Source organism: Suncus etruscus, chromosome 9 (genome assembly GCF_024139225.1).
Source record: "Suncus etruscus isolate mSunEtr1 chromosome 9, mSunEtr1.pri.cur, whole genome shotgun sequence".
Lineage (NCBI taxonomy): Eukaryota > Metazoa > Chordata > Mammalia > Eulipotyphla > Soricidae > Suncus > Suncus etruscus.
Genome location: NC_064856.1, coordinates 68,981,033 through 68,990,177, shown reverse-complemented (window position 1 = coordinate 68,990,177; position 9,145 = coordinate 68,981,033).

Sequence of the window (9,145 nt, the reverse complement as noted above, 5' to 3'; positions counted from 1 at the left end):
AAGGCAAGGAAATGGGAGGTATCATATGATGGCAAACCCTTGGGTTATAGAACAGAAAATACAAAAATACCAAGTAAGTGGTGTGATAAGTGGGTGGCAAGAAATGGAGGAACATGGGGCCGGGCGGTGGCGCTGGAGGTAAGGTGCCTGCCTTGCCTGCGCTAGCCTAGGACGGACTGCGGTTCGATCCCCCGGCGTCCCATATGGTCCCCCAAGAAGCCAGGAGCAACTTCTGAGCACATAGCCAGGAGTAACGCCTGAGCGTCACAGGGTGTGACTCAAAAACCAAAAAAAAAAAGAAATGGAGGAACATAAGTGAAGTAGATGGAACACAGAATAATGGTGGATGGTCCTGGGTATTTTGTGATGATGAGCTAAGGTATCATCACCAAAGTGATATAACTAACAAGTACAAAAAAAGCAAATGCACTAGGAGCCAGAGCTGTGGCGCTAGAGGTAAGGCATCTGCCTTGCAAGCACTAGCCTAGGACAGACTATGGTTAGATCCACCAGGGTTCCATACAGTCCCCCAAGCCAGGGGTAACTCCTAAGTGTCAACGAGTGTGCCGCCCCCCCCCCCCGAAAAAAAAAAGCATAAGCACTAGCTCTATTGTAAACATTGAGCTAGAGCATAACAACTAATTTTTTAATGAGTTTGTCAAAGGAATCTTGAGATATTGGTGGAGGGATGCTGACACTGATGGTGAGCGTGGAATTGGAACATTATAAATCTGAAACTTTGTTGTTATGAACAGAATTGATTGTGCCTCAAAAAAAAAAAAATGCGACTTCAGTGAGAGAAGTGAATCCTCTCTGACTTCACTCTCCATCAGTCTGTCATTCTTTTTCTGCATGGCATTTAGCACCATCAGAAAAAAATCCATTTACCAGGAGGAAACCATGAACACCACTAGGTGTAGCTCCCAAATTAAAAAATAAATAAATGATCCTTTTATTCATGGTTTTAACCCATTTCATTGAGAATGTGCCCCCTTAGAATCCAAATTCATTAGTGCAGGAAAGTTGATTATTTTATTTTCTAACCTGTGATCAGCTCTTAAAACGTTGCTTTCTAGGAATAGGTCCTTGATAAATCATGTGTGCTGAGAGATCAAAATGATAGTAGGGCACTTGCCTTGCACAAAGCCAACCTGGACTTAATCCCCAGCATCCCATATGGTCCCCTGAGTCCTGCCATTAAGTAATCCTTGAGAAGAGAACCAGGAGAAGCACTGGGTGTGACCCAAACTTCCTCCTCTCCTCCAAATAAGTATCTTGAATGAATCTGCCTTGCAGATTCCCAAAGAAAGTACCACAGGAGAAACAAAGCTCCAGCTTCTCCTCCGGAAACTATTGTGACTGATGTTTCTTCCCAGGAGCTCACCCTGGTGTCCATTCTTTTTACCTTGAGATAACAGGCTGGAGCCTGCAGCTCTCAGAGGCTTTGTCTGACTATAGCCACTCCCACAGGAAGGTCACATCACCCTCTGCAGCAGATACCCTGGCAATCTGTTTCTGCTCAGACTCTCCTCTGACAGATTGCTAAATCGTTGGCTTAACACTCTTCAATCTTGCAGTCAGGAAATACAACTCCAGGGGTAAGTTTTTAGGAACACACAGATGCTCTTTTTCTTCAATGCAAAGTCTTACATAAAAGCTCTCCTTTTTATTTTCACATCTCCATCCCCATAGCATCTATCAAATCCTTGGGAATGGTGCTTGACCCTATACATCAATCCCAAAGAGGCTTTCCATAGTTGACTGAGAAATATGAGGATAATCTTCAACTTTCATTGAGAGATCCAATCAAATTTAGCCCAAGAACTCTCATTTCAGTATCTACTTGACAGAAAATATCAGAGCCACTGACCATGGGGACTCTAAGAGTCACCTTCTGAGACCAAAATGCTAGAGATGCTTCATATTTTTCACAGATGTCAACAGGGTAAAAAATAAAGAAGAAAAAAAGGAAGGAGAATCCGAGAAAATATGCACTAGCAAAATAAAGGTGATCACAACAGACATATTGCTCAGTTTCTTCTTCTCTGAAATAATTTTCCAAGTATTCAACAAAATGCATTGATGGACCAGAGGTAGTACAGGGGTAAGATGTTCACCTTCCACACAATGTACATTGTTTAAATTTCTGGCATTGCATATTTGTACCTCAGCATCACCAGCTGTGATCTCTGACCACAGAGCCAAAAAAAAAAAGGCCTGAGCCCTGCCAGGTGTGGTTCAAAAACCCATAATAATAACAATAACAATAAAAGTAAAATAAATGTATGAGTTTCAATGTTAAGTGAAACCCAAACTCTAGCTCTCCCACTTATTATCTAGATAACTTTGAGCAACATATTTAATCACTCTGAGTTTAAATTTCCTTTAAAGCAGTTACTTTAAAGGGCTCATTTAAGAATTAAATGAAATAATATACACAAATTTCTTTGACACAGGAAGAACTGAGGAAAAATCTGCTGTAATTTAATCCTTGGTCTTTTCTCTCAAAGTTTACTTACGAGTTCTTGGCCCTGATTCTCTACCCGTATTGATATTTTAACATCATTTTATGCTTTTGGCTCCTGTGTTAAGCAATCTCAAATTCTTTGTGGGCTAGATGGGTAATAATAAGTAAATAAATAAGTATATGAATAATAAAACATTTCATTACCAATAGAATGAATTGCAAGTGAGACCTAAAAGCAAGAATTACTGACTCGAATCTAGACAGTCCATCAAAAACCACATGCAAGATACATTCTGATTACTCAGACCATCTTTACTCACTTCCTCTTCCTCTTTGCCAAATCACTTTTCCTCCATCCCTGTCAAGGAGGGTAAATAAGTCAAACAAAATGGTCTAATATGCCTGAGTCCTCACAAACTCACAACTACTTTGCCATCAACTCAGAGAACTCATTTCCCATGGAAAAAGAAAAGGAAATCAGTGGGGTCACTTTTCATATGGTTGTGTTAAAGAGAGTGGTTACAGTTCCATATACAGTCAGACATTGATTAAAAGCTCACTGTGTAGGGTTCCAGAGTAGAACAAGAGCTCACAACTGGAATAAAATTTAACACTTTAATCCATCTGCCAACAGGATTTCCCAGCCTGGCCAGCCAGGGGCCATCCCCTGAAGGAGATGAGCCCGGCCCAAGATTATATACAGTAAAGGGATTATATAGGGAAGATTATATAGGGAAGGGATATAGGAAGGTTCCAGCTTTCTGATGATCCTTAAAATAATTGGCTCTTGTCTAGGGGTACCTTCCTACTGCTCCCTTGTCTTTCCCTGATAGGCTACCTGGTATAGCCAGGTAGACTGAGGCGGGGTCTATGGAAATAGTCTTCTGAAGCCCCAGCATATAGCCCACACCATGTGGTCCTTACAAAATGGTGTTTCCCCCTGCTCAGAACCTAAGAAGCCTGCCATGTGGCTTTTACAAAATGGCGTCCCTCCTTATTCAGAATTCAGGTCCCAACAACTGTAGTAGAGGAGGAAGTGACCATGAAGATGCCTTTGAACCTCTACAGGCTTTCATTCCCTTTGTAGGCAATAGCAGAACTTCCCTCCTTAAATGCCTATGCTAATAAAAGAGAACCAGGGAAACAATAATGGCAAAGCCAAGTCCTCTAAACAGTAGACTTTTCTTCCTTAGCTGCACCCAAGGCCAATACTCAATGGATTCTAAGAATTTGAAAATCTTCAACAAAAGAGTAGAACTAAAAGAGAGCTTTTTTTTTGGGGGGGAGGGGCCATACCTAGCAATGCTCTGCACTCAGAAATCACTCCTGGCAGACTCAGGGGACCATATGGGATGTGAGGATTTAAAACTGGGGCCCGTCCTGTGTTTGGCATGTACAAGGCAAATGCCTTACCACTGTGCTATCACTCTGGTCCCAGCCTGTGTTTTTTAATATTATATTTCTTGTGTGTGTGTATGATCTCATTTTTTTTGTTATCAGAGTTACAAAGTTGCCCATGATTGAGTTTCAGTCATACTTCCTTGGCATATTATCAAGCTTTTCTTCATCTCAACCATAAGAAATGGATTTTGATCTACATGGAACATCTTTGTCTGGGCTTGGAATCCCAGCACAGGATAAGAATGTTAAGATGGCAGCCTTTCCCTTCTGCAGTTGACTTTATAACATGCAACAGTTCATGAACTCTGTAAGACTTTTGATAAAATGTATTAGGCTATCTCCTATTCTAAGCACAGTTAGGCCTTTGGCCTAAAAGAAACTATGTGGCTGGTAGCATGTTTGGAAGCCCAAGATGAGATTGAGACCTTGGTTTCAGGCAAAATCATAGGACTTTGAAGACAGGGAGCTTGGTTACAGGTAACAGACAAAACAGTAAGTCCTTAAGCACTTGAAAATGTAACTGAACATTTTTAGGGAAAGAGGTCTTGGCACAAAGCAGCCTTTGTCCTGTTTCCCTATAAAAAAAAAATTCCAAGGAGGAAGAGGCAGTACAGCAGTGTGAATTCACCCCACTCGCCATGACAGTTCTGAAACCACCCCATATAATGTATTTCCAGCCCCAGGTGAACAGGTTTGAAGAACAGTAGTCATGAAGAATTAATAAACAAAGCTAGTCAGGAGAGAATCATGGATTGGGGTTGGCTTCTTGCCTCGTTAACTCTCTCAGTGTGCCAAGCCAAAATGGAAACCTCTTTATTCTCCCAGTACAAATTCATCTGGAAGGTGGGGAGGGGGGTGTTTGAGTGAGATCCAGGTGGACTTTTTTTTTTTTTTTTTTTTTTTTTTTTTTGGTTTTTGGGCCACACCTGGCATTGCTCAGGGGTTACTCCTGGCTGTCTGCTCAGAAATAGCTCCTGGCAGGCACAGGGGACAATATGGGACACCGGAATTTGAACCAACCACCTTTGGTCCTAGATGGGCTGCTTGCAAGAGATAGCCGCTGTGCTATCTCTCCGGGCCCAAGATCCAGGTGAACTTTTACATATCAAAGGGATAAGGTGAAAAGGAAAGAAGTTAGAGAAATGCCTTTGTAAAAGCAGGGTGTAATATAATACAGCAGATAAGGGTCTTACCTGGCACATTTCTCAGTTTAATTGCCATCACCACCTATGGTACCCAAACACTGACAAACATAATCCCTGAGTACAGACCCAGGAGTAAGTCCTGAACACTTCAAGTACATAGGAGAAAAGGAAGGAAGGAAGGAAGGAAGGAAGGAAGGAAGGAAGGAAGGAAGGAAGGAAGGAAGGAAGGAAGGAAGGAAGGAAGGAAGGAAGGAAGGAAGGAAGGAAGGAAGGAAGGAAGGAAGGAAGGAAGGAAGGAAGGAAGGAAGGAAGGAAGGAAGGAAGGAAGGAAGGAGGGAAGGAGGGAAGGAGGGAAGGAGGGAAGGAGGGAAGGAGGGAAGGACGGAGGGAGGGAGGGAGGAAGGAAGGGAGGGAGGGAGGAAGGAAGGGAGGAAGGAAGGAAGGAAGGAAGGAAAGAAGGAAGGAAGGAAGGAAGGAAGGAAGGAAGGAAGGAAGGAAGGAAGGAAGGAAGGAAGGAAGGAAGGAAGGAAGGAAGGAAGGAAGGAAGGAAGGAAGGGGGAAGGAGGGAAGGACGGAGGGAGGGAGGGAGGAAGGCAGGGAGGGAGGGAGGAAGGAAGGGAGGAAGGAAGGAAGGAAGGAAGGAAGGAAAGGAAGGAAGGAAGGAAGGAAGGAAGGAAGGAAGGAAGGAAGGAAGGAAGGAAGGAAGGAAGGAAGGAAGGAAGGAAGGAAGGAAGGAAGGAAGGAAGGAAGGTTCTCCAATACTACAGGGTACCCCCCCCAAATGGGTAAACTAGAGAGGGAAGGATCCCCTGAGTAAGCAAGCTTGAAAGGCACCCTGAGAGAACAGGCATTTTGGGGATGCAGTTAAGTAAGGGGGTGATGCTTCTACTAGGAGCTTCCCCTCACCAGACAGAGATAAACCCAGAGTGCCCAGGCAGGAAAGAGTGGGGGGTCAGTAAGAAGTTGCAGTTGCCTTGACTCCTTGGAGAGAGCATAGAGTTTCCAGAAGCCTCCTGCCACTCCCTGAATGCCAGCCCTGAGAGCAGAACAGCAGAAATGCAACTACAAGAGAGCAGAGAGCTGCCAAGGCCACTGTTCCTGAGAGAGGCTGATCTGAGCAGCTCCAAGCAGAGCAGGGGTGTGAGAGCATGTGCAGTTCTTATGAAGACATTCAATGCCTTCCTCAGAGTATGTGTCCTCCTTTGCCTGGTTAGACTCGGGGTCAGAGACCCACTCCACACCCTGAAAGCACCCAGCACTCATTTACAAGTAAATATTGAAGAGAGCTCATGAACTAGAAATGGGACCCCAAAAACAGTGGACCTCAAGTCCTTGTGCCTTCCCCCATAGGATCTCATGACACAGTTGACACAAACCTGGGAGCACCCCCATGGAGTGCCCTGCCTCTGTGACTTCAAGCTTTACTCCCAAAAACATTGCCAGCTCCCTATGCTGCCTGCCTCCCAGTCCCCACTGCACCAAGACCCTCTCAATAGCCTCCCAGTAGCCTCCCATGCAGAGGCTTCAAAACCCAAACCACTCCCTCACCTGTTAACGACAGGACCTTAAATAAGTCACTTACAGATCCACTTCTGAAAATGAACATTTCACAAAACACAGAAAGAGGAAGTCCTGAGGAAAGACAAACATTTGTTTTTGAGTTATAAAACTCAGATGATCAAATGGGGAGCATTAAATGGTGGGAGGTAGCTAGAGATAACATTATGACATTGGTTCCATAGGAAGGATCTTAAGTTCTTTGGTGGTGGTAGGGTACATTCACTTTGTACATAAATATCATAAATGTCATCACTATTGTAATCATGTCACCAAAACTTTAAAATGTTTTAAGTTTTTTCTGTTTGTTTTTGGACCATATTCGGTAGTGCTCAGGGCTTTCTCCTGGTTCTGTGTTCAGAGATCAGTCCTGAAATGGATAGGGGATCATATATAGTGCAAGGGATGATACCAGGGATGCTGGCATCAAGGCAAATACCTTACCAACTGTACTACTCTTCCCCACCACCACCATCTTTTTTAAATATTCTAAGAATTAGAGGTTAGTAGCTCACTTCATGAGATCAAAAAGAGAGAAAAGAAAGTGAAGATCCCAAAATCCCTAAATGCCAAACTTTTCAGGAAGAGTAAAGAGAGTAATGCATGAAAAAACACCAAGTAGAACAGTACCTATTAAATAGAGCCATGCCCAGGACATAGTAAGCACTCATCTATAGTAACTACACAGCTGCAGATGACTCCACTTAATATCAGATAAGTCTGATAAGATAAGGGGAAGAAGTGAAGACCCTTTCCTTGAGCTCTGACTGCAGTTTGTCCCCTAAGCTGCCATGTAGACTAAGCATCATGGCCAACTTGTTCATCGGATGTTTAAGCCCTCCTCTCAGTTCTCAAGATACACATACATGAGGATACAAGAAAACTTTGCTGGGGTCTGTTTCCCAGTTGGACAAGGAGGAGAGTCATCAACCCAGACCAGGGCTTCCCAATCACTGTGGTCACCGATGAACAAGTAGTGACCTCCTGTCCTTGCTAGGGACTGAAGATAAAGAGGAGACCCAGCTCTGTTCCAGGAATTCACCATACATGGAGGGAAAAGACTAAGAGGCTCTACCAGGGAGAATGAGAACTGAAGGTACCTGGAAATATCAGAAAGCCTCCAGGAAATAGGAGATCTTTGTTTGGGTTTGTGTGTGTGTGCGTGTGTTTATTTTTGTGGGTTTTTTTTGGGGGGGGTCATACCTGGCAATACTCAGGGGTTACTCCTGGCTCTACGCTCAGAAATCGCTCTGGAACAGGTCTTTGAACTGGATCTTAAACTGGATGGAGATAGACGATTGAAGGGAGGGTTGGCATTTCAGGCTGAATGCACAGCCTGAGCAAAGACTAGGAAAGCACAGGGTCCAATCCAAGAACAAGTCTGCCTCATGAAGACAGAAGATAGACGTGAATGCTAGCAAGGAACACAAAACAAAAGCCATGGCTGCCACGAAGAAAAAGAAGGAGCAGCTGGCTTGCCATTTAAAAGAATAAAGGTAAAGGGTAGAGGATATGACCCAGGAGAAGCAACTGCTTGTGTGTATATAATAATATTTTTACACACACTTACATGTTTATACAATAGGACTGTGTTTGCTTTTGGATCACATGTGGAGGTGCATAGGGACTATAGACCTGGCTCTGTGCTCAGGAGTGACCTCTGGTGGTGTTCTGGGAACCACAAACCATGCTGAGGCGGTTCCACCCCAGCTGCATGCAGTTACCTGAACAGCTGTATCAGTGTTATTTCTCAGGTTCCAAAAGGCTGCTTTGAGGTGACATGCCCAAGAGATAAAGAAGCTCACCAGATTAAGTGCCCTGTTCCAGACAGAGAAAGGAGCAGCATGGAAGGTCTTGAGGACTGAGGGTGGCTGGCTGCCCAATTAGTGATGGGTTCATCAGAAAGGTCTGCGGGTCTGTGGTCCGAGGCAGCCAAACCAACTTGAGGTTGGATGGTTGAGGGGATAGGGGTAACCTTTTTTTTTTCTTGAATTAATATCTTTATTTAAACACCTTGATTACAAACATGATTGTGGTTGGATTTCAGTCATGTAAAGAATACCCCCCTTCACCAGTGCAACATTCCCACCACCGATGCCCCTTATCTCCCACCTTCCCCACCCCACCCTCGCCTGTACTCTAGACAGGTTTTCTACTTGGGGTAACCTTTTTAAGTCGGGGAGGGAGGCAGAGGGAGCCTGCCAAGTCTGGCAGGGCCCTTAGCATTCATCCAGATGAAGCGGAGCCCCACAATCGGGTTTCCCTGAGAGGAAAAAAAACGTGATCTGACGTTTTAAAAAGGATCCCTCTAGCTGCTGTATGGTAGAATCAGCTGCGGAGAGCCGGGGGACACGTATGTTAGTCGGGGGACCCGGGAGACACGATAAGGAGCTACTGCAGATAGAAATCCAGACGAAAGAGGGGCGGTGGCTGAAACCAAGGTTGGGGAGATGTGCTTGATTACCTCCACATAAAAATGAAATGGGAAAAAAGGTGTCTGTGAGAGTATACAGTAAGGCGCCTGTCTTGCACCCACCCTAAGTGAAGTGGGTCACTGGCACCACATTTGAGCCCC